At 36.8% G+C, this 24687-nt stretch overlaps 1 protein-coding gene across 3 annotated transcripts in view; it reads right to left on the reverse strand.

Moving 5' to 3' along the window:
• GAS2 (growth arrest specific 2) overlaps nucleotides 1-24687 on the reverse strand; it is a 172952-nt gene that overhangs the window by 138125 nt on the left and 10140 nt on the right. Inside the window, exon 1 of one of the 3 annotated variants that reach the window (XR_004228416.1) lies at nucleotides 1968-2557. The exons of 1 other annotated variant lie outside the window; for it this stretch is intronic. The gene's annotated coding sequence lies outside the window, so the exon portion shown is untranslated. Of the gene's footprint in view, nucleotides 1-1967; nucleotides 2558-11283; nucleotides 11380-24687 lie in introns of those variants that run through there. One more of the 3 variants, XM_023191509.2, reaches the window with a different exon arrangement.

Genomic DNA, 24687 nt, shown 5'->3' on the forward strand with positions numbered 1-24687 from the left:
ATAAATATTTCTGTTTTAGTTAGCTATAATGTAGTTAAGAACCAGCAGGGTTCTACATTCTGTGGAAATGTATATACGTATATGACATGGTCTCATAAGGGAGTAAAATTAGCACAGTTTTAGTTGTATTGACCCTGAAAACATTTAATACAGAAAATTACATAAGCCTCTTACTTAATTTTGACAATATATTATTTTCTACTTTTACTCCAATTCATTTTACTAGTCAAAAAACATTGAGTGGAAACCTTCCTAGTTGCTCAGGTTTAAAGAACCAGTTGGATCCTGTTTGGCCCTTAATATCAAAACCACAAAGATACCAAACTAACCTCACAACATACCCTGAAGTTTTAAACAGGAGTCTCTCTGTAAACAGTTATAGCCTCATCATGCCGTTTCAACCAAGGTAACTTAGCTTTCCAAAGTTTCCCTGAGTCTTCAGTGCATACTTCCAGTCTTGAAGTAAGATTTTTAAGTAACACACAACATACTTAAGGTTAATATAAGACCAGATATTTCACCATACTTGAAAGTTTGAGGTTTGACTGAAGTTTCTAACCAAGATGCTAAAAAATTTCCAGGGCAATCACATGACCTTTTGCACCAGGTGAAATAATTTTTTGCCATGTGAACTTATTTCCCAGTAAACCACAGTCCATAACTCCACAGTATAGTGTTTAACAAAAAAGTAATGAAATAAACCCAAACTTCAGTAGCATTCAGGCTGAAATCCAAGCTACCTTTTCCATGTAAGGGACCATGCAGGCAGCCCCGTGCAAAGTCTCCAATGTGCACTGCAAAGGCACACTGTCCCATGCCTCATCCATCTGTCCCTTACCTTCTCTTAGGCAGTCAAAACCCAGACACCCATGTTGGAGAGGACCACCAGAGCCACCACCTTCACCGCAGTTAGAGGAAAGCATTCCTTGAGAAGGAGTTCATTGATCAATATCAAAGACAAGCTCGGTGAATCAGACCCCAGCTGCAGTTAATTAGTGTCCACACTGGTAAGAGTTTGGGGTAAAGAAGCAATGAGCACAGGGCTTGTTATCTGCCTTGCCTCTATGAATCTCAGGGGATAGGTGGGGAGGAAAGGTGTTCTTCCTCTGCCGGGCTGGCACATCCAACCTATCCAAGCCTTTATTTTAATACTAGAATGTCTAATGGATGTTAGATCTGTGCACAAGCAGATCTTATTTCCTTGGCATAAGAACTCCCATACACAATTGATCTAACTTTGTTGGAGAGGGTTGGAGGAGATAATTTTCTAAGAATAACGTTTTGCAAACACTTCACTGTAAGAAGATCGCAGAGGTGAGAGGATGAAGATGAAGAAGATGGAGAGGGTAAAGACTGTGGTTTCAAAAAGGTTAATTGGGAAAATAGAATGTAGAAATAGAGTATGTTAACTCTCGCTTTTGCTCCCTCTTCATTCAAGACAATGGAAACTTCTTCGGATGTCTGGGCTAAGTTAATGGTAATTTACCATACTGAGTTGACAGAATTTAATTTTGCCAGTGTAAATAATGTCTCCAAACCAAAATTGCCTCCTTTGTTCCCCAATTTCAGATTCCAGTCTCAACTTTGGACCGAACAAAAAGAACAATACCATGCAAAATCTTCCCAAAGTGTGTTGATACATATCGGCTAGCGTTTGTTTATTCACATAAAACTTAACTTCATCAAACTTATCAGAGACAAACAGTGAATATCACCCCAGATCCCACATGTGGCGCTCTTTCCTCCCACCCTGGCCTCAACGACTGAAGTAAAATATTCAGGGTCAGCCCGTTAAGACCATTCTGGCTCCATCCCACACACAGCCCCCCGCCCCCATAACAGGCAATGCTGAGCATGCATTACAGATATTCTTGTGCACGAATGCATATGTGTACATTTATAATCGATGTGTTCATTAAAAATCCTCACTCTGTTCCTGGTTTGCAGAGCCACCCCAGCGGGCTTACGTGCTGCGGTCATCTGGGGGGTTCCACAATAGGAATAAGGAACACATGGCTGTTTCCGGGGAATCAGAAAGTCACCCCCTGCAGCGAATACCCACTCTTAGAGAGAAAAAAAAAGCCTGTACAACTCTCTGCCCCTCTTCACTCTTCCCCCCCTCGTTACTGAGGTTATTTTTTAATGACCTCTCCCCTCCCCCGCCGCCCCGGGTGCAGTAGACAGGCAGGGGCTCCCGCGAGCCCCGGCTGCAGAGCGCGCACGCTGCGGCGGCGTTGGCGCAGAACTGGGCCAGCCAGTCATGCTCACCCCCGCGTCCCGAGCTGGGCTGCTGGCGGCTCTCAGAGGCTCTTGGGCTCCCGGCTGGGCTCGTGCAGCTTCTGGGGGCCGGCCCCCTCCAGGCGCAGGTCCTGCAGCAGCCGATCCCCGCACCCCACCAGCTTGGTGGCAGCGGCAGCAGCTACAGCCGCACTACCCTTCTTCATACTTCTCTGATGGCTCCTTTTAGTGCTGTTTGGGAAAACGATTTTTTCTCCCTGCCAGAAACAGATTTCCTACATTTCATCAGTCCTCATAGACCGAGCGGAAGTAAAATGCTTACTTTTTCTGGTGGACAGCAAATGCAATTGACACTGATTTACCCTTCAAACGGGGAGAGATTGTATTACAAGCCCTTGGCAGCAATTCCGAGGTTGGGGCCAAGCTCCAGCCCCCTCCTTGTCCCCCAAACACTAACCTAAGAGAAAAGGTGGGGGGTGGAGAGGGGATCATATTTAACTCTAGAGGTTTAACAGAGTCAATAGCTTTAGCACAATATTAAAATTGGGTGTTGGAAAAGTTTTTGCTTTCCTGGCCAGTGATTTTGCAGACGGAGGCACGAGCTTTCCAGTAACTTCGGCCACTCTTCATTCCAAATTGAACATTTTGATGTCTTACAATTCTCTTTAAGTATCAGATTTGTAGAAGAGGCTGCACTCACGGCTGTTTTTGCTTTACCAAAGGAAATACAATTCCACCCTTCCTTCTCTCAGCCTCAGCTCAGAATTATGTTGAATGTCAGAGACAATTGTCTCCAACTGTTGTTTATTAGTACGTGCATTCTGAGATGAAACGTCTTCCATGAAGTGGACAGATGTTCAAGTGTCTGATTCACCTCTAATGCGCGGGGACTGCTTGTTGAGTGTACTGATTGCCACAGGTTACCACTTCCCAAGGAGCATAGATAAAACGTATTACACTTTTTATTTTGTTTTGTTTTCATGTTCATCAGTTTCATGTATATTGCCATCCAGTGTTTACAATGGCAGTGGCACAGGTGTTCTGATCCTTGCTTGGATACAATTTTTATAATGATGAGTTACCTAGCCCCACTCCCAAATAGAAACTACCTGTACATCCACAATAGCTAACTGATGTAGATGATTTTAGATATAATTTAAAAAATTATTCACATTTCACATTTATTATTGCTATTATCTAGCAGAAACTGCATCAGTTATTTGCTTCTAGTGGCAATACATGTAATAAAGAGAAAACAGACTGAAAAGTTTGTAGTCATCGAAATGTAACAGCATTTTTAAGAGCTCTACATAACAGCCTGGATAAACATAAATAACAACATACAGAGCTCGTTACTGATGAGTTTTAGTGAACGAATCTGAATGATAAAATTTCCTAAAATTTGATCAGATCTGAGTATTCCTAGAGCCCCAACAAAGAATTTTGAGTGTCTGAACACATACAATTTAGTAAAAAATCAAATCTTCTTGATAATTTTTCCTGATCAAAACATCATCAACCAATAAATGTTAATTTAAGAATTATCTATATATGTAATGAGTTCAAAAAATTTAGCACCTTGAACTTTCAAAATCTTGCATCCTATTTCTCCCCAGATATGAATATTCTTGTCACATTGTTCATTATTGGTGTTATAAAAAGCAAAGGGTAAGGCAATGTTTTTGTTGATTCAGGAACAATGCTAAATACAGTTTGGGGGGAAAGAAAAGGACGCTTACATCTCCATGTCATTTCTTCCAGGCATTTTTTTTTTTTTTTTTGTCTTAAATTTTGCATTATGGCAGATCCTCTGTCTCTCAGAAAGAGCCAAAAGAAAAATACCAGGAGAAATAAAGAATGTGTTTTTTCTTTCATTAACATCTAAGAGTTGCGCTGAATAATTTTATTTTTTGTGACGAAAGAGAATACAAAAGATTTCTGAAGAGACACGAATATAGTGTTTTTAATTTTTTTAGCATATGTAAAAATTCCCATTTGATTTTTATCTTGTGTTTTTCAAAATCGATATTTCTATTTATATATTCTGATCACTCACTGATACATTTATCAAAGATTATCCTTTGTCTAAGTATTTTATTAGCTTAGTGTGGACTCAGCCCAAACTGTTCACCTTAGGAAAATGTAGTCCAGCTGAAGCAACTATAGCTCATCTCATGTGAAGGTAAAGGAAGCAAATACTTCACTTAATAAGATGAAAAAATATTTAAATACATCCTTGAAACTTAACACCATTAAAAAGAAAAGTCAAGTCAGATTTAAACAGTTTAGCTTTTATTGTCAAGTGATCACAGTTAGAAGACTTTAACACGGGAAGTTTCTGGGTTACTATGTGTGTCCCACATTCTAAACTTTCAACATTGTCTCAAACATGAATTTTCTCATTTCTCTAAGAAATACTTAAATTTTGAGTTTAAAAATGATCAATAAAGATGTTATTTTTTTCCTCTTATGTAGATAACTCTCCTTTTCTCTCTTAGTCCTTCTCCCAAATGAAAATAATATATGTAGTACTCACTCTTAAAAGTGTAGCAAACCTTCAATAAATAATTGAGGTTGGAGGACACTTTGAGAAAAAATTTAAAAACACAGAAATAGACACTGGGTTAAATTTGCTAAAATAAATTTCCAGAAATGACCAAGAAAGACTTATATTCCTAAACAGCTTCAAAGGAGCAGTAAAAAGTGACAAAAAACAGCCTGGGAAGCAAGTGAGAATAATGATACAGAAAGCAGTATGAAGACATACAATGGTATTAAAAAATACATGAAGAAATATATTTAATAACTTAAAACATTTATTTACATTTTGTTAAAACACTTCCTCAGTGAGGTCAAATATGTTTATTTTTCCCAACCTAGCATCTTACTCTATAATACAAGGCATTCAATTGACATATTTTGAAATATAGTTTTTTAATGTCATAAGGCAAAGAGAATAAATTTTATAAATCCTAGCATGGTAATTACAAATACTGTTAGGAATAAAAACAGACTGTTTCTGAAATTTTAAACGATAAATGCTATTACTTTCCACCACCATTCATATGTAAAATTACAAAGGATAAATCAAAGAAATTTCATATGTAAAGTTCAAGGTTTACTCTCCATCTAATACGCAATTTGAAAAATCTATTACTTTACTCTCAGTGGAGAACTTCAAACTTTTTAAGTATAACACAACAGTAGCATAAATATTAATTCCCTCCTGTGCAAGACTCATTTTTTTGGCAAATCATGTTATGTATAAGCATACGTTTTCTAAATAGATTAAAAATCATTTCATGAAATATGCCATTTGTCTTATCTAGTTTTATTTATTTTTAATTTTTGTTTTTTAATTTTTTTTTTTTTTGAGACAGTATCTCACTCTCACCCAGGCTGGAGTGCAGGGGCATGACCATGGCTCACCGTAGCCTTGACTTTTCAGGCTCTAGCTATCGTCCCATCTCAGTGTCAGGGTAGCTGGGACCACAAGTGAGCACCACTGATATGGTTTGGCTCTATGTCCCCATTCAAATTTCATCTAGAATTGTAATCCCCAAATGTTGAGAAACGGATCTGGTGGGAGGTGACTGGATCATGGGGTCAGTTTCCCCCACGCTGTTCTTATGATAGTGAGGGAGTTCTCACAGACCTGATGGTTTTAAAAGGGTGGCACTTCCCCTCTTTCCTCTCTCCTGCCGCCATGTAAGACATGCCATGCTGCCCCTTTGCCTTCCCACATGATTGTAAATTTCCTGAGGCCTCCCCAGCCATGCAGAACTGTGAGTCAATTCAACCTCTTTTCTTTATAAATGACCCAGTCTCAGGTAGTTCTTTACAGCTGAGTGAAAACAGACTAATACAGCCACCAACTCTGACTAATTTTTTATCTTTTTTTTTTTTTTTTTTTTTTTAGAGACAGGGTCCCGTTATGTTGCCCAGGATAGTCTCAAACTCCTGGCCTCATATGATGCTCCTACCTCACCCCTCCAAAGTTTCTGAGATTACAGGCATGGGCCAACACACCCTGCCTCATCTAGTTTTAAATATCCTATGCAGTACATTCTGTGGTGTGACGTCTGTTGTCTTAGTTGAAGGTGTTTTTTTAAGTTTTCTTTATTTGTATGTCTTATAGTTTGCTTCTAAATCTTAAAAAAGTCTATGTCATGCCACTTTAATCACAAGTACCTCAAGTATAATATAAATGTTTAATGTAAAATATGTTTATTTCAACAACCTTTCTTGTCTTTTCCACCACTATATCTCTAGCATGTAGAATATCATTAGACATATAGTAGACACTCAATAATTGTTGAAAGAAACGAATGATTATTTTAGAAGAAGCTGGTGTCTCAGAAAATATACAACTAATTGGTTATATCTTTACATATTGTCTCTAATTTAACAGTTTAGAACTCAGAATAGAAAAGTAATGTTAAAATAACATTACAAACGATAGTTTCACTCCCAAGCTAGCAGCATTTCATCTGGTAAAATGTAACTAGAGTTCACTAAAACAGATGCTTGCCTGTGTGCCAGGCTTATAAATGAGGTCAGTCTGTGTCACTTGTCACTTCATTAAAAACCAAGGTTCATTTGGACTCAAGGTTTAATCATAACCAATATAACAAGAGTGCAATGAAAAGTAACAGAAAATATTACTACTGCAGTGGCTTTCAAATTTTTTTTGTTGTGACCCACAATATGAAATACATTATGGAACAGACGCATAGAAACACACTTAGACACAAATAAACTAAACATGTTTCACAAAACATTACGTACTTTCCTATTATATTGCACTCTGATATTTTTCTACTTGACATTATTATAGTCTCTTCTATGCTATTCAATTTAAAAGAAATGCTATTAGAGAACTGCTAAATTTGTTTTATGACCTACAGTTTTTTTAAAAAATCTGACTGTAAGAAAACTAAACTAAGGGGAAAATCAATAAAAAGTGAGGTAGGGTCTCAATTAACGGATGGTTTCATTATAAAGTATGAAACAGATATGTTTATATATTGTCATTGGTAGACTTGATGTGATGTAATGTCACAACATCCCAAACATCTTAGACCCTCACACCTCCAAGCCTTTGCTCACGCTAACCAAAATGATCTTTCACCTTCACTGTCTCCCTCTGAAGAAATCTGATTCACTCTTCTAGGAGAAGCTTAATTGTCACCTTCTTTGTGGTTCTCTTGATCTCTCTGGTGGAGATATTCTTTTGTGTGACTCTATGTTCAGTGCTCTGAGCACTTTGCTATTTCTTTTGTTTCTCACTTATAATGTAGTATCACAGTTATTTGCTTATGCGTCTATCTCACTTACCAAACTGTGAGTCCTAGAGAGTAAGGACTAGGCTATTCATCCTTATATTTCAAGTCTTTATCACAATACCAAGCCTAAGGTTGCCAAATAATTGAGTAAATAAATAAATAAGTAAATAAATAAATCACAAAACCACTGCATATTCAAGGGAGGAAAAAGTGGGGGCCATTGGGTGATAGAAGGGATACAGCAAGAACTGTGCTCATCAAAGGAAAATTAAATGGAGATCCCTCTGTAAAGACAATGCCAGTTATTAATTTTGCATCTTTATTCCTAGCACAATTTACTTACAAGTGAGATTTTAGTATCACATTTCTTGGGATTCTCTTGCAGTTAGATATTGTTCCAGTTATTAATTGATTTTTAAGTACACTGATAATTTCAAATTTAAGATTATTTTGTTGAAGAATGAGAAGTTTGCTGAAACTTCCATTATTGTAACTATAACATAGGTCACAAATACGGAATATTTTCCAACTGTTGATTTATACAAAGCACTTAGAGATATGACACTTAAAGTGATCTCGTTAAAGCATTTTTGTAGCTCCAAATAATGGATCAGGAAGCATCCTATAAAAGGGCAGTACTCCAAGCCCAAAGCGAGAGAACTGTCCGAGGATGGGGTCAGTGTCAGTGGGGCATTTCCTAGCATAAAGGAATATTGCCATTCTGCTATGACAATGACACATATCTATTAAGCAGCAAAGGCAAGATTTCAACTCATGCCTGAGTCTGACTGATTTGAAAATATGCTCATTTCCCAACACAAATGGGAAGCAACTTCAAGCAACTTATTTGAAGCAACAGAGCTTTCCTTTCCTTCCCTCCCTTCTTCCCTCCCTCCCTCCTTCCTTCCTTCCTTTCTTCCTTCCTTCTTTCCTCTATTTTTTCCTTTCTCTCTTCTTCTCTCTTTTCCTTCCTTTCTTCCTTCTATCCTTTCTTTTTGTTTCTGTATGAGGAGGTGTGGGGAGTCTATATATCATTTAAAAAAATTTCTTAGATAAAAACAAGAAGGATTTTATATTTAAAAGTTAAAATGTGATAATAAAATTATTTGAGAAAAAAATCATTTTTGAAAAGAAGTGTGTTTCTGTCAGGTATCCTAACTCCAAGCCAGATGAGCTGCCCCCTGTACTGAAGTTTCTGCATCATAGAGAATGAAGTCAGATGCCTCAAAGAAGTATGAGAAGGAACTCAAGAAAAGAATACCGAAGAAGGCTTTTGAGGAAAAACTTTTAACCAGGAAAAGTCACGAGAAGGTTTCAAATCCTACACAGAAATAATCTCTTTTCTTTTGGATTTGGTATCAGTCGAGGATAGATGGGGGTCAGGGAAGATGTCTTCTTAACTAGCTCCCAAGCCTAAGCAGGCTGAATAGCCAGGAGACTCAAAGTGCCTCTTAAAGCGGAGGGATTGCATTTCTATTTTTAATAATAAGCTGACTAGGAACTGAGTCAAACAAATTTGACTTCAAAATAAGATGCAGAATAAGAACATACCAATCAAGATCCAGAGTTGGATTAGATTACCAGAGCTAACAGTAAAAGATCTTCCCTACCTAGACCATCTAGTCTCACACATTAATCGCCTCTGGAAACACCATCATGGACACACCCAAAATAAAACTTCAACAGGTTTCTAGGTATTCCTTAATCCAGTCACACTGACACACCTAAAATTAAGTTTACACATTTACTCCTTGTCAATTTAGCAACCATATGCATCTCCTTAAACTATACTTAATTTCCAAAAAGAGGCAATAACAAAATCATAGTTATATCTAATATGATGCTACTAACATGATGCAACTATGCTGCATACAACCAAAACCACACTAATCTCATCCCCACAAGTCGGCTTTCGTAATTTCAACATTCAGACTTACGGCATTTAGAATTGCATCTTTAAGGAGTATGATCCAAACTCCTATGGCAGAATCAATAAATGAGGGGAGAGGAGATAAAAGTCAGGGAGATCTTTTGAGTGGTTATTCTCTTCTCTTTTATTCTTTCTTCTCAGTATGCTCATCTTCTAAAAAACCAGGTGAATTATGTGAGCATTCAATCTTACTCTACAAACATACATCATCCATGATATAATTCATTATTTTAAATTACGATTTAGATTTTATTATGATTTTCTGATAGATGGATATGTGGTGTGAGAAACAGACAAGGAAAACTCCTAGATTTTTTTTATTGGATAAGAGGTTACAAAAATTATGCTGCCATTTAATGAAATGGGAAAGATGGGAAGAAGTTGTTTTGCTTTGTTTTGTCTTGCCTCATGTTCAGTGGAATGAAAATCAGGGTTTTAGTTCTAGACAAGTTAATTTTGAGATGCCTATCTGATAACTAGAGGGATCTATCGTGTGGTCAGTGGGCACAGGAAGAGGGTAAATCAAAGTTAATTGAGTCTTTTAGAAGCAAAGGCCAGGCACAGTGGCTCACGCCTGTAATTCCAACACTTTGGGAGGCCGAGGCGGGCAGATCATCTGAAGTCAAAAATTCGAGACCAGCCTGGCCAATATGATGAAACACCGCCTCTACTAAAAATATTTTAAATGTTAGCTGAGCATGGTGGCGGGCACCTGTAATCCTAGCTACTTGAGAGGCTGAGGCAGGAGAATCGCTTGAACCCAGGAAGTGGAGGTTGCAGTGAGCTGAGATTGTGCCATTGCACTCCAGGCTAGGTGACAGAGTGAGACTCCGTCTCAAAAAAGGAAAAAAAAAGAAAAAATGCAAATTGTGTTCAGTTGCCTACATTCCACCACTTCTCACAGATACATCTGGATTGTTTTAAATTTCTAACACCAAATCGTGGCGAATATATTCCTAAATAAAAGTAGAAATTATAAATAGTTCTAATCGTTTACCAGTTGTCGCACAACTGTGTGGGAGACTCAGTTCATTACTAAATTGTGAAGTAAATTTAAATTCTAATAAAACACATTAAAACTAATACACTTCAAATCAAATCTTGTGGGCCAAGATTTGATGCTCCTATAAGTGAGCTGCCCCGTTTGACAACAAAAGACCTGGAGAGGAATGTGAGGAAGTAGGTAGTCATGACCCTGCAGGTTAAAAGAAGAAAATAACCTTGTAAAGAATCTTCTGTTCAGAAGCAAACATATATTTTTTTCTTCCCTATTACTTTCTCTGTTTTCTTTGCCTTGTTTGTATTTAGAGTTTATTCAGCTCTTTTTTACTTCATGTATGTGTGTGTGCGTGTGTGTGTGGGGCGGGGGGCACACACACACACACACACACGCAGGAACAGCCAATGAAGCCCACACTCCAACCACTTCCCTTAGTGAGTTCTCATCCTCTGAGCCACTACACACTCACCTTAATCTCCCCTCGGACCAAATATCAGACAACTAGGGGGAGACCCTCTGCTCTAGAGTCTTCAGAATTATTCACATTAGCAAATCCACAAGGAGGGGAAAACCAGCTAACTCCACCTTGTTTGCCATACATAGCTGTTCTCTACAGCTGCAGCTTGCTGTTACCCTGTCCCAGGGTTCAACCCCTGTGTGGTTCTGACAGCTTTCTCATTTGGAGAGGTAACAAAGAGTCCTACCTTTCATCTATCAGGTGTCAATGTGTTGTATCCCACCATCAACAGAATCTTTAAGTTTTACAAATCAGTAAGGGACAAAGAAGTCTGTTTTTAGACTGACCACTTAGCTTTCTTCATCTTACTCACAGTTCCAGAATTCCTCCTCTTATTTGATTGCTAGATTCTTTCTACTTCACTGCCTTCCTCTTTTTACAAAGTTCTTTCACTCCCACTGTCTTCTCTCTGTGGAAATATAGTGATCATACTTACTGGGATCAGAAATTTCTGTATGTTATCTTAAAACACATCATAAAAGTTAGAGCTAAAGAAATGACATGTGTAAAATACATGAAGTTTAATAGAGTAAAAATGAAAATATTCAGCATACAGCATGAAAGCACGTTTAAGTGCTATAAGTACACCTCCTTAACACACACACACACACACACACACACGTCATGACAAACACTATCACTGAGAAAGTAATAAGCAATATCTCTGTGTCATGTGCACTGTAATATGACTTGCCTTTGACTATTTCCACTATTAGCAATCTTCTCCAGCTCATACATCTCATAGTTTATTAATATAAGTTTGGGGATGATTTTTACGTGTTAATGCTGCTCTACCTTTTGATTGTGGACTCATGAAAGCAAACGGTTTTTACTTCTAGATGCTTTTAAGTTTTCCATAAGCTTCAGTAATTCTTTATAGTTTACTTGGATTAGGCATTGTACTTTGTTTTCCTCGATATATAAATGATAAATGTTCTTTTTATAGTTATTCAATTTATCCTTCACACAATTTTGTAGTATTTTTTCTTTTCTTATATCAACCCTCTTTCATTCAACACATATCTTTTTCAACATTCTGTGGCTTAGGCAGATCTCTCTAATTGGTGTTGGTGTCTGTCATGTGCTGATTTAAGAACAATAGCAAGGGAAGTTACCCAACTCCCTTCATTAATGACATATGTTGCTGCAACTCAGAAGGAGATGATGAAAAGTTTCAGGTTTCAAAAAACATAGCGAAGTTTAAACCCCCAAAATATAAGTCAAGAATTAAAAGAGACATCAGCAACTAGTATATGCTGTGGTTTAAGATTTGTAGAAATTATAGGTATGACTGAAATTGAAAAATCCAATTTGTTTTAAAACATTTTCGTCCCTTGTTCATTAATAAATTTGGTCCACAGTTTTACTCAGACAACATGACACCACCCATAAATATATTTTTATTTTTTAGTGAATGAGAATATTTCTATGAAACAGTGGAAGAATATATGATCCACTAGGAACAGGAAATATAAAAACATACTATAGACAAAATGTTTGCTTGCCATTCTTCCTCAGAACTATTTAATGATTGATAAAATGGCATACACTAATCCTTAAAGATCGTGTTAATTTTCAGTCTAGACACATAGAAAGTAAAGAAATAAAGGTAGGCTCTGTATGAAGGAAGAATATGATTTACATCTTATGGTTTGGTTTAATTTATTTGCTGAATGAGCAAACAAGACATTTGTGAGCCCTGCCAAATCATACATTAATTTTTTTCACTGAGGCAGATTTTATAAGTGGAACCAAATTATGTGTAGGAATGATACAGATGTCTTCATGAATAGCGACACTAATTTTTTCCAAAGAAAACTGGCAATTTCCACAATATGAAGTTTATGACTTCAACGAAGTGCAGTGATTTTTGTTTTTGTTCTTGTTTTTCAAATACTTGGATCAAATTTTTGAATCAGTGAAGAGTAGATGGAGATTCTGCTAATGTTTTTGGAATGCTTCCTTTTTTTCATATTGTTTTTAAACATTTATGAACTCTTTATTGAGTACCTAAAATGGGCATTGTGGGAATACAAGATGAATTAGACATAATATTGTCCTTGAAGAATTTTCCATTGGTGAAGGAAACATAACCTAATGCAGAATCAAATAATTGCTACATATAAATAGAGACGACGTTCCATGGGAGAGCAAAGACAGGCAAGATAAGTATGCCTCTGGGAATCAGGGTAGGTGGCAAGGTTCAGTGGCCCTGTCAGGATAAGGTAAGTGATTGAGCCCTGGCCCAGAGGTCTGAAAATGTAGTCTTCAGAAAAGGACAGACAGTCTGAAGAACTTAGGAGTTCAGAAGATGAAGGGCAGTAGGGAGGGAGAGAGGAGGCTCTGATCAGGTTTAAGGTGGTTTTGAGCACCATTTTAAGACGTTTGGACTCTTAATAGTGACACTAAGGTTTCCATTCAATTTTCTGACAGATTTGGTTATTAATTCAGGTTTAAGCATCACACACTACGTATTTCTTTCTTTGATGAAAATGTTCATTTTCTAATCATGAAGACTAGTATGTAGCTACAAGTTAACCGTAACTCTTTATGCTCTTTTAGTTTAATAATAAAGTTTCAGGGAGATACTACCTGGGGAAGGAATATATTCTTTATCAGATAAATAATAAGTGATTGTCATTTGGACCCATGAGTTCTTGCATGTCATTTTATTCTTACTTAAAACAGTCCAAGAGTGATGGCTTGCATCTGTAATTCCATCACTTTGGGAGGCCAAAATGGGAGGATTATTTTAGCCTGGGAGTTCAAGATCAGCCTGAGCAAAACAGCAAGACCCTGTGTCTACAAAACTTTACAAAGTTAGCCAGGCATTGTTGCACATGCCTGTAGTCTCAACCACTCAGGAGTCTAAGGTGGGAGGATTGCTTGAGCCAAGGAGCTCGAGGCTGCAGTGAGCCATGATTGCACCACTGCAGTCCAGTCTAGGTGATGGAGAAAGACAAAAGGAAAAGAAAAAAGAAAGAAAGAAGGAAGAGAGGGAGGGAGGGAGGGAGGGAAGGAGGGAGGTGAGGAAGGAAGGAAGGAAGGAAGGAAGGAAGGAAGGAAGGAAGGAAGGAAGGAAGGAAGGAAGGAAGGAAAGAAGGAAGGAAGGAAGGGAGGGAAAAATTTATCTAAATAATTTCAACTAGAGAGGTTTAAAAATATCCCTGGATCATTAAATGATGATGACCTCATAGTCTTTAGCCTAGTTTTGAATTAAGCACTCCTATTCAAGCAACACCTAATGCTCCAGTTACTACTGTTGTGAAATAAACCATCCCAGAATTAGTGATATAAAACAACAACAAAGTTATTTTGCTCATGAATTCCATCAGATGAATCAGACAAAGCACTGTATTGTGGTGATAGCTTACATCTATCCCACAGTGCCTGGGGTGTCAGGTGGGAAAACCTGAACATTAAAGAATCAAAATAATTTGGGGGCATTGTCATTCACATATCTGGTGCCTGGTGTGGGATGACTGAGCCTTCTCCATGTGACTTAATTTTCTTACATTATAGAGGGGGTCCCCAGAAAAAGCATCATTAAAGGAGGGCCCTAAGAGTGAGCAGAATAGAGTGGAAGCTGTATGGCCTTTTGGGATTTTGCCTCAGAAGCCACAACGCACGTCTTTTATTATGCTTTATTGATCAAATCAGTCACAAGTCCATTCTTTCCAGACAAAGAGTGTCAAATAATTCTGAAGACATGTTTAAAACTGCCACACCTAGTGTCTCAATCCTAACTGTGACTGTCCACCATTTGAAGTTTCTTTTCTTTTAGACAATGTTTTGCTAATGCAGACTCTATTTTATTCATTATTGTACCCCTAGAACATAGTATAGCATATAGTGCAGGTTCAGGAGTATTGATTGAAAGAATAAATGGATTATTTCCCAAATGCATCCTGATCACATTATTTTTTCATCTTCCAGTCTTCATATAGATCTGGAAGTGATTAAAAACAAGAAAGTTTATTGATACCTTTTTCACCATATTTGCTATTTACACTATTTTGCTACTTGCTAATGTTAACTGTACACTGACAATGAACTAGTCACTGTGCTAGGTGCCCGGCAAACATTTCATTGAGTCCTCACAATGAAACGTAATTATCTAATAAAAAGTTAAGTAACTTGCCTGAGGCACAGTTCTTGTTTAAATTCTTCCCATACACTAAATGATAACAGCTCTCTTTTTTTCTGAGTACTTACATGTGAGAATATTTGTACTCTGCAATGTTGATGAGTCTTATTCTAACCATATATAGAAGCAAATGAGTGTAATAAGGAGAAGAATAAGCAAGAGGAGAGGAGAGGAGGAAAGAAAGGAGGGAGGAAGGAAGGAAGAGAGGAAGGAAGAAGGAAGGAAGGAAGGAAGGAAAGAAGGAAGGGAGGGAGGGGAAAGAAAGAGAGAAAGAAAAAAGAAAGAAAGAAAGAAAGAACGCACAATTGAGAAGAAAAGAAAGGAAGGAAGATGGAGGGAGGGAGGGAGAGAAGTTTATAAGAATGACAAAGCAAGCTGTGTGTCAATACCATTTAACTAAGCCATTTACTGTGGATGGTGTATGAAGTAGGTTTTTGCTTTCTGGATTAAGTTCTAAAAGAAATGCCATAAAAATACAATTTAACAGAGGCAAATGTCATGGCTCTCTGTTTCTAAAATACCATGCCTTTCTCAAAGTAGGTTTTTGTTTTAAAAGTTTCTGTTGCATATTTCCTTTAATGCTGTCAGAAGTCCTTACAACTCCCTATCATCTGGGTATCATAGTTTATGTTCCTTGATTATATTCCAAATGAGATTACAAAATTCAAAAACACATAGATTGATTGGAAGTTGAAAATATTTGGAATGCTAGAACGCAAGTGCTAGATTTGGTGTATGCTAAACTCTAAATTGTAAAGCATAAAAAGGGACAATTTGGCAGCCAGCATAGGCAATAAAAGGTAAACTGATCCTAAAGCACACTGTAAAGACATTAAGTCATTCTGCTAAAATTAAATGAAGCTGTTTTTTTAAGTATAATCTGTAAACAAACTAATTGAAATTATCACATCAGAGAGCTAGAAAAGAATTTAGCATTTCCCTTAATAAGTTCTCATTATACAGAATTACAGATATTACATGATATTCTCCTGGTTGAGCAGAAGACAGAAAACCAAATTGTTTTTTTTTTTTTTCTTTTTTTTGAGACGGAGTCTCACTCTGTCCCCCAGGCTGGAGTGCAGTGGCCGGATCTCAGCTCACTGCAAGCTCCCCCTCCCGGGTTCACGCCATTCTCCTGCCTCAGCCTCCCGGAGTAGCTGGGACTATAGGCACCTGCTACCTCGCCCGGCTAGTTTTTGTATTTTTTAGTAGAGACGGGGTTTCACCGGGTTAGCCAGGATGGTCTCGATCTTCTGACCTCGTGATCCGCCCGTCTCGGCCTCCCAAAGTGCTGGGATTACAGGTTTGAGCCACCGCGCCCGGCCCCAAATTGTTTTTTTCTCAGTAAATAAAGATGCCTGTAACCCCAGCACTTTGGGAGGCGGAGGCGGCTGGATCACCTGAGGTCGGGAGTTCGAGACCAGCTTGACCAACATGGAGAAACCCCGTCTCTACTAAAAATATAAAATTAGTCGGGTGTGGTGGCGCATGCCTGTAGTCCCAGCTACTTGGGAGGCTGAGGCAGGAGAATGGCTTTTACCTGGGAGGCGGAGGTTGCGGTGAGCCGAGATCATGCCATTGCACTTCAGCCTGGGCAACAAGAGTGTAACTCCATCTCAAAAAAAAAGAAAAAAGAAAAGAAAAGAAAAAGCAAATAAAACAAATACCACTTTTTGCAACTAAGAACACCAAGACAGAAAACTTTATCTGAACTAGAAAATTATAATGTCACAATTCAAAATTTACAATTTTTATTAACAAAAATTTTCACTATAAAATTTGACATTCTTTGTTTGGAATTATATCATTGACTGTGATCCCTAACTTTGTAATATTTTAATAAGAATATTATTTAGAACAACATCTCTCTGAAAATTTTCTCAATATTTCCCACTAAACAAATTTAGCCTGAAAAATTTTATATGTATATATGTGTATTTATATCTATATATGTGTATATATGTATATATGTCTATGTATATATATGCATATATGTGTATATATGTATAAATGTATATATGTATTTATATGTGTGTATATATGTGTATGTATATCTGTGTATGTGTATATTTTAGACAGTTTCACTCTGTCACTCAGGCTGGAGTGCAGTGGCATGATTTCGCTTCACTGCAGCTTCTGCCTCCCAGGTTCAGGTGATTCTAGTGCCTCAGCCTCCTGAGTAGCTGGGACTACAGGCACAAACTACCATGCCTGGCTAATTTTTGTATTTTTAGTAGAGACGGGGTTTCACCATGTTGGCCAGGATGTTCTTAAGCTCCTGATCTCGTGATTCACCCATCTTGGCCTCCCAAAGTGCTGGGATTACAGGCGTGAGCCACTGCACCTGGCCATATATACATACTTTTAATCTCGCCTTTATTATTATCACTGCTTTCCTCCTTCTACCCTACAGTTCTCTCTGTAATTTAGACTTGTTCTAAACTCTTGGCATTTTATGATATGCAGAATTGGCTATGGAATACAGAACGTCTTTGAACAGATCCAGGTACAACCATCATCCTGGTAACAGTGATATTGCTCCATTGTATACTTCTCCTCCTCTATGTACAGCATCAATAAGACAGAAAATTCTAGTTATATCAACAAGAGAGAAGGTGAAGACACATTTTATTCTAAGATAACAAGAACTAGGCAGCGGTAGTGGTGGTTCACGCCTGTAATCCCAGCACTTTGGGAGGCTTAGGCAGGCAGATCACTTCGAGCCCAGGGGTTCGAGAGTAGCCTGGCCAATGTGGCGAAACCCTATCTCTACTAATAATACAAAAATTTATCCAGGCGTGGTGGTGGATGCCTATAGTTCCAGCTACTTGGGAGGACAAAGCATGAGAATCATTTGAACCCAGGAGGTGGAGGGTTGCAGTTAGCTGAGATCACGCCACTGCAGTGCAGCCTGGGTGACAGAGGGAGACTCTGTTTCAAAAACGAAAAACAAACAAAAACAAGTAGGAGCTTTCACTCAACATATCTGTTTAAATAATATATGCAAATTCAGAAATTATAGCATTTATTAATCTGTTCAAAAGAACAAAGGGAACAGAAATGTAAGCTATAGTAGTTTTGACTTCAAATACCTCTCTATTCCCTTAGAGTGGTGCTCTCAAATCTGATAGAATATTCTCTGTAAAGCCTCCCTTTATATTTGGAAATTAACTGATAAAAACAATATTGGAAAAAATTTTACATTCTAACAAAATGCCTCTGTGATATTGCAATTTTTAAAAAATCACTTATTTGGCTTATTTCAGCCAGTTTATTTTGAAATGCTAGAGAGCTATGGGGAAAATGCTCCTTGACATTAATGATATTAACAGACTAACCCAATCTAAGTACTCAGATTATGTCTGGAAGTAATTTTAAAAAAGAAATTTCCTGATACCTTTTATATCATAATTGCTACTTAGTGAAAGAGTAATAAGAAAAATTAGATTCATCTATTATCTTTTAAAGGAAATTAAAAATGAGTTTACATATCTACATACAGGTAATGTACATGCAAATTTTTCTTTGCTTTACATTTTCTTAGCTTTTTTATATTAATTCTCTTAAGACATTTTGTGTTATATGTCTGGAAATTTCAGCCATCCAGAAAAAAAGGAGGTTGGGAAATAATGAAAAAAATGTGCTGAAAGAATTCACATAAAAGTTTCAGAGATTTGAAAATGGGAACAACAGACACTTAAACAGTTATTGAACCAGAAAAAAAATGTCCTTCCTGGCAGGTATATAGCAATATACTGATAACTGTTGGATAAAAATAAAGGCATCCAGACATTATTATAGAGCTCTTCTATATGAAATGCAACTTCTTATTCCAAAGTAAAAACAGAGCCTGGTCTGTATTTTCTTTTTCTTTGTGGTTTGAACATTAGAAAAATATCATCAATTGTAAAAGAAAAACAAAGTCTTAAAAATAAATTTAGTTTATTTAGTTCAAATATCTGCTTAATAAGTTCTTCCCATTTATTACTACACAAATACACACATACTACAGAAGATATGTGGGTGATCTGTATATTAATAGGAAGTTTCAAAATAATTTCTGTTAATATGATTGCCATTGTTGTCCCTTCTATATAGTTTTTTTTTCTTTTTTTTTCAAAACAGATGTCCAAACAGTGGCAAAAAATGTAAAAATGGTAAAGTCATAGAAGCCCCTTCCAGTGGGACTAACTCAAGTATTTAAGTAGTTTCTGAATATTAGCAATGCAAGAGGTTTCAAATTAAACGCTCAGATTCTGGACATTGAACTGACGATTATTTAAGGAAGAGGATACTTTCTTGTTTAAATTCTTCCTTTTTTATACTTTAATCCATGTTTTTAATAACTCATCTCTCATGAATTCAAGATGTTGTCTGGTAGACTTTGAACCAAGTCTATCTGCCTTTAAATCTCATGAATTAATAAAACCAACCAACCAAAGCTGGAGGCTTTTTATACTTTTCCCATTATTCATTTATTTGAACTTTATTATATAAAGTTATTTAGAAAAAAAAAGTTAGAAAGCAAAACCAAAGAGATAAAGTGGAGCCAAAATATAAAAATAGAAACAAACATAGGACTTTAGATTCTACGCACTGAGCAATAAGAAGTCGTGAAAGTCTCTCAAACTCAAGAGTAAGAGAACAAAATGCTACGCAGATGTTGGTCTTGCCGCTGTTTTAACATCCTTTTCCTTCCTGAGTTGGAACCCAACTACAGAGCAGGCAATGGGTCTAGAATAATTTACAGATAAGGTTCCACATTATGGCATACCTATAAAACATATTGATAATTTAGCCAGAACATAAAATCATTTTTTTAGTGGATAGAACTATCTTATTCTTTATATTCTGTGTAAATTCTCAGATGTCATTTTTAACATAATTACAAGATACTGACAAAATAAAATAAGCTTTCAGCTGGTATTGATTGCTGATTTAAAATAATCCAGATGTCTTCTGGACATTTTGTGCATACCTTATTATCCACTAATTATCTATTATATTCTATAGTTTTCTTATCCAGGGGCTCTTAAAGAGTGTGAGGAATGACAGTAGTCTGTGATTAAAAAACAAGTTTATAAGAATTTCCACTGAGTCAATGTTCTGCTATGAATTTTGTTTTCTTTTTCCTAATTACTGGCATCAGTCTAAATCAACACTAATTCAATTCCAGAGGTAAAGAGGCTTCACCCAATCACGTAAATGAGAAAATGCAGAATAATCTTTCTCATTCTTCTCTCCATTAAGATTTGTTTATTCTTCATCAAAATTTTCAAATCTCAGCACCATCCTATCAAGACTTCCTAATATTTCCTCTGCCACTGCTGTAGTGAGCCATCATTTTGCTCATGAGGACTACTGCAATATTTTTCCAGCGACCCTCTATCTGTATTCAGTTGTTCCAGCTAGCAGTAACCAATTCTCTACATTGTTTTATAACAGATATACTCTTATCATTCTTGTGCTTCAAAATTCTCAATAAAATTGGAATGTCAATTGAACACAGACTCTCCTCCTTAGCAAGGTATTCTAATGTCTTCACAATCTTAGTCCATCTACAAATATTTCCACCATTTCCCACACTATAAGAAATGCTTTTCCCCTTCAATTTATTTAATTACTTTTATCAAAACACTTCATATTATTCTGTCATATATTTTTCATTTATTACTGTAACAATGATGACTTTGTCATAGATTGGCAACATTTCATGGTAATGACAGGTATTTGGGAATCACTGTATTAGACTTCTCATCATTTTCTGAAAACACACTGATGGATAATATTATGACTCACTAACTTATATTAATTATAAGAATGGCTGATAGTTCAGGCAACTGCGTCAGTCAAGCTCCTGGCAGGAATCAAAAGCACATTCAGCAGGGATTTTTAAGACCATTTAATAGAGTAATATTTACAGAAGTATGGGTAGGGTTAAGGGAATCAAAAAGGTATGTTAGAGCAGTTAGGAATTAGCAACATTAGGAGGCCCCTACAGTTGCAAGGAATAATATGTGTTACCTCAATCTGGGGGACATCTTACAGGACTTCTAGAAGGGCCTGTTGTGGGGGGCGGGGAGTGGGGAGGGATAGCATTAGGAGATGTACCTAATGTAAATGATGAGTTAATGGGTGCAGCACACCAACATGGCACATGTATACGTATGTAACAAACCTGCACACTGTGCACATGTACCCTAGAACTTAAAGTATATTTATATATATACTTTATATATATATAAAGAATATAAATACATATATATATATAAAGAAAACCCTCTGTGACTGCTTTGTTTGAAGACGTGGAGTCCAATTCTATTTGCTCATATAAAGAAATATTATTTCATCAAGCAGAGAGCCGTAATTAGTGTGCATGTCATTGAATATTTTATATACATATATATATAGAAAGAAAGAACGAACCAGAATCCTAGAACCTTAGCAGAGACCAGGGAATAAAAACCCTTAGTCTCTCTCCTCCAGTACTAATTTTTTGCTAATGCTTCCCCTTGGTCAATTAAAAAAAAAGCCGGCGCACAAGGGAACAAGGCCTCACACAGTCAGTAAAGCTCAGTTCCCTCCTCTGCACAGAGAGGCGGGAAAAACAGAAGAAACAGATGAAGCTAAGAGGGAAAAACAAATGGAGATTAACTAGCTAACTTACTTTCTCCCAGTCCTATTTACACAAATCTAGGACACACTAATTTGAATCACAATGCCCTTTCTTTTACCCCCTTTTCTTAGCTAATTGTGTTAGAATGCCTGTATTAGAAGAGTAATTCCCAAACTTTTTCAGACCAAAGCATAGACAGTCAACCAAAGAGCATTTAAGAGGCACATATACGTATGTGGTGAAAAAAATTATTTTGCACTTGCTTTGTATGATAATATGAATACAGGTGATTAAATACACAATTTATATAAAAATTCCCAACATCTAGAATTCTCACATTTTAAGAGAGAAATTAAGCTTGCTTCATGAATGCAATTTTTTTCACATTGGTTTTTATGTTTGAAATGGTCAGTTACAATTCCTGATCAAGACTTTTAAACAAGTTCTCTTTATATTCTTGAGAATCTCCGTTGACTCTCATGGAGAAATGTTGTTGATAAAAAAGGTAAAATTATTTTGTGAATGTCTATAAAGCCATTCAAGGTTTATAAGAAATGAAATTGCATTTAAATAAAAGCTCTTTTCTATCCTTATAAAGGCAATACAATGTTAAACATTACTATGATGATGCAAATACATTTTAAATTCAAACAACATTTTCCATATCACAAATTTCAAAGTGTTGATGAAGCTCGAATTTGTAGAATATACATGCATTGTTATAGCGGTCTTTCTGCTGCTGGCTTTAAGGCCACTTAAAGTCACACCCACTGGAACTAAAAAGATGTATCTCAAATTTGTGAAAACAGATTTGTGGCCAACATTTAGATGTGTGCCCACAAGGAAATTCTATCTTTAATTTCCTCTTCCACTACCTTCCTCTGAATTCACTAGGTTCTATTATGTCCTTCTTGGACATCTGAAATTCTTCCACTAACTTCATGGACCCTTCGTCTATGATGGATTGCAATGTATGCCCATTCTAGCTAGTGTATAGATGTCCAGGTGGTAATGAATATCTAAAGAAGACCACAGGATGGATTATAGGATCTCTTTCCATCTCAGTAATGACAGTCACGTCCCAGACCTCATTCATATGCCCCAAAGGTAAAGGAGATCGGTATCTCAGGCATACACTTGTAACCCTTTCTGCTGTACATGAAGTAGAATGCTCAGGACCCAGAAAATTTTTTGTCTAGTTACAGTCTATTATGGCCTACTGAAAATAACTCTAATGGTAGGAAAGGTAAACCTAGTGTGTTTTCCCCGTTAAAATATAAATTTAATTTTTTTTGAAGATTTAGTATGGCATTTATAGTTTGATCAGGGAATAGTTATAATATCACAGGATGCAAGACTGAAAACCTAATCACCAGATTTTACATGCATAAAGTCTTCTATCCATTACAATTCATTTGGCGATTTTCCCCTTTTGTAAGGGAAATCAAGGAAAGGAAGAAATCACGATTTTACAAGTAAATACCACTAAGATCTATGTCTCAGTCCATTTTCTGCTGCTATAACAGAATACCACAGACTGGTAATTTTGAAAGAAAGGATATTTATTTGGCTCATGGTCCTGGAGGCTAGGGAGTCCAAGGTGAGGACCTTCTTGCTGCTTCAAAACATGGCAGAAGGCAACACATGGTGAAAGACGGCAAGAGAGAGAGGAAATTGATCTATACTTACTTTTATCTGAAACCTACTTCTGGGCTAACTAACCATTTACTTAATATCATATGAGGACAAAGCCCACGTGACTTAATCACCTGTTAACAGCCTTCCATTCCAATACTATTATATTGGCAATTAAATTTCACATGAGTTTTTGGAGGGGACATTCAAACTACAGCAATATGGAAAGCTTTTTACCAGAAAGATAGTTTGCAATACCACAAACATGGCAAATATGTTTGCAAAGTTTCTATTAGAAATCTCGATAAAAAAATTGCTTCAGCTTGCTCTTTATAGTTGCTACCAAAGCACATAGAAAGACCTAACCTTATCCCTGACTTGACTGAGATAGTGGAGTGGAGTTGGTATCAGTATAATCACCACCCATAATATTAACCCTCAGAGTGATTGCCAACACATCCAAAAATTTCCCAAAAAGTTGATTTCTGAATGAGGAAAAAACCCTCTATGACTGCCTTGTTTGAAGATGTGGAGTCCAATTCTATTTGTTCATATAAAGAAATATTATTTCATCAAGCAGAAAGCTGTAATTTGTGTGCATGTCATTGAATATAATATTGTTCAGAGTAAAAACGTCAGAATAACTTGTTTTCATTGGTCCATCAGTTGCATAGTGTCCTATAATTTCTTGCATATCTTAAAATAGTAACAAACCGGGCGTGGTGGCTCATGCCTGTAATTCCAGCACTTTGAGAGGCCGAGGCAGGGGGATATTTGAGGTCAGGAGTTCCAGACCAACCTGGCCAACATGGTAAAACCCTGTCTCCACTAAAAATACAAAAATTAGCCAGGTGTGGTGCCAGGTACCTGTAATCCTAGCTACTTGGGAGGCTGAGGCAGGAGAATCGCTTGAACCGGGGAGACAAAGGCTGCAATGAGCTGAGATCACGCCACTGCACTCCAGCCTGGGCAACACAGTGAGACTCTGTCTCAAAAAAAAAAAAAAAAAAAAGTGTAATAATAACAACAAAAATTAGATTCAATGTAGAGAATGAAATCAACTCAAGTTTTCAAGTCCTAATATTCCATTAGACAAGATTTTTTAGAAACCTCTCAGGACCCAGAGTACATGTTGCAGCAGCAAGTTGTGTATTTGTTAACATTTTCTCCACCACAGCCCAAAAAGATGTTAGTGGTTGCCCTTTTACATTTGGCAGTGGTGGAATAGGGAGAAGACATGGGAAGATGTATACTTTGGAGGTTTATGTAATATTAATAACAACAATAGCCAATGTTCATTGAGTATTTGTACCACACAG

This window comes from Piliocolobus tephrosceles, chromosome 13 (genome assembly GCF_002776525.5).
Source record: "Piliocolobus tephrosceles isolate RC106 chromosome 13, ASM277652v3, whole genome shotgun sequence".
NCBI lineage: Eukaryota > Metazoa > Chordata > Mammalia > Primates > Cercopithecidae > Piliocolobus > Piliocolobus tephrosceles.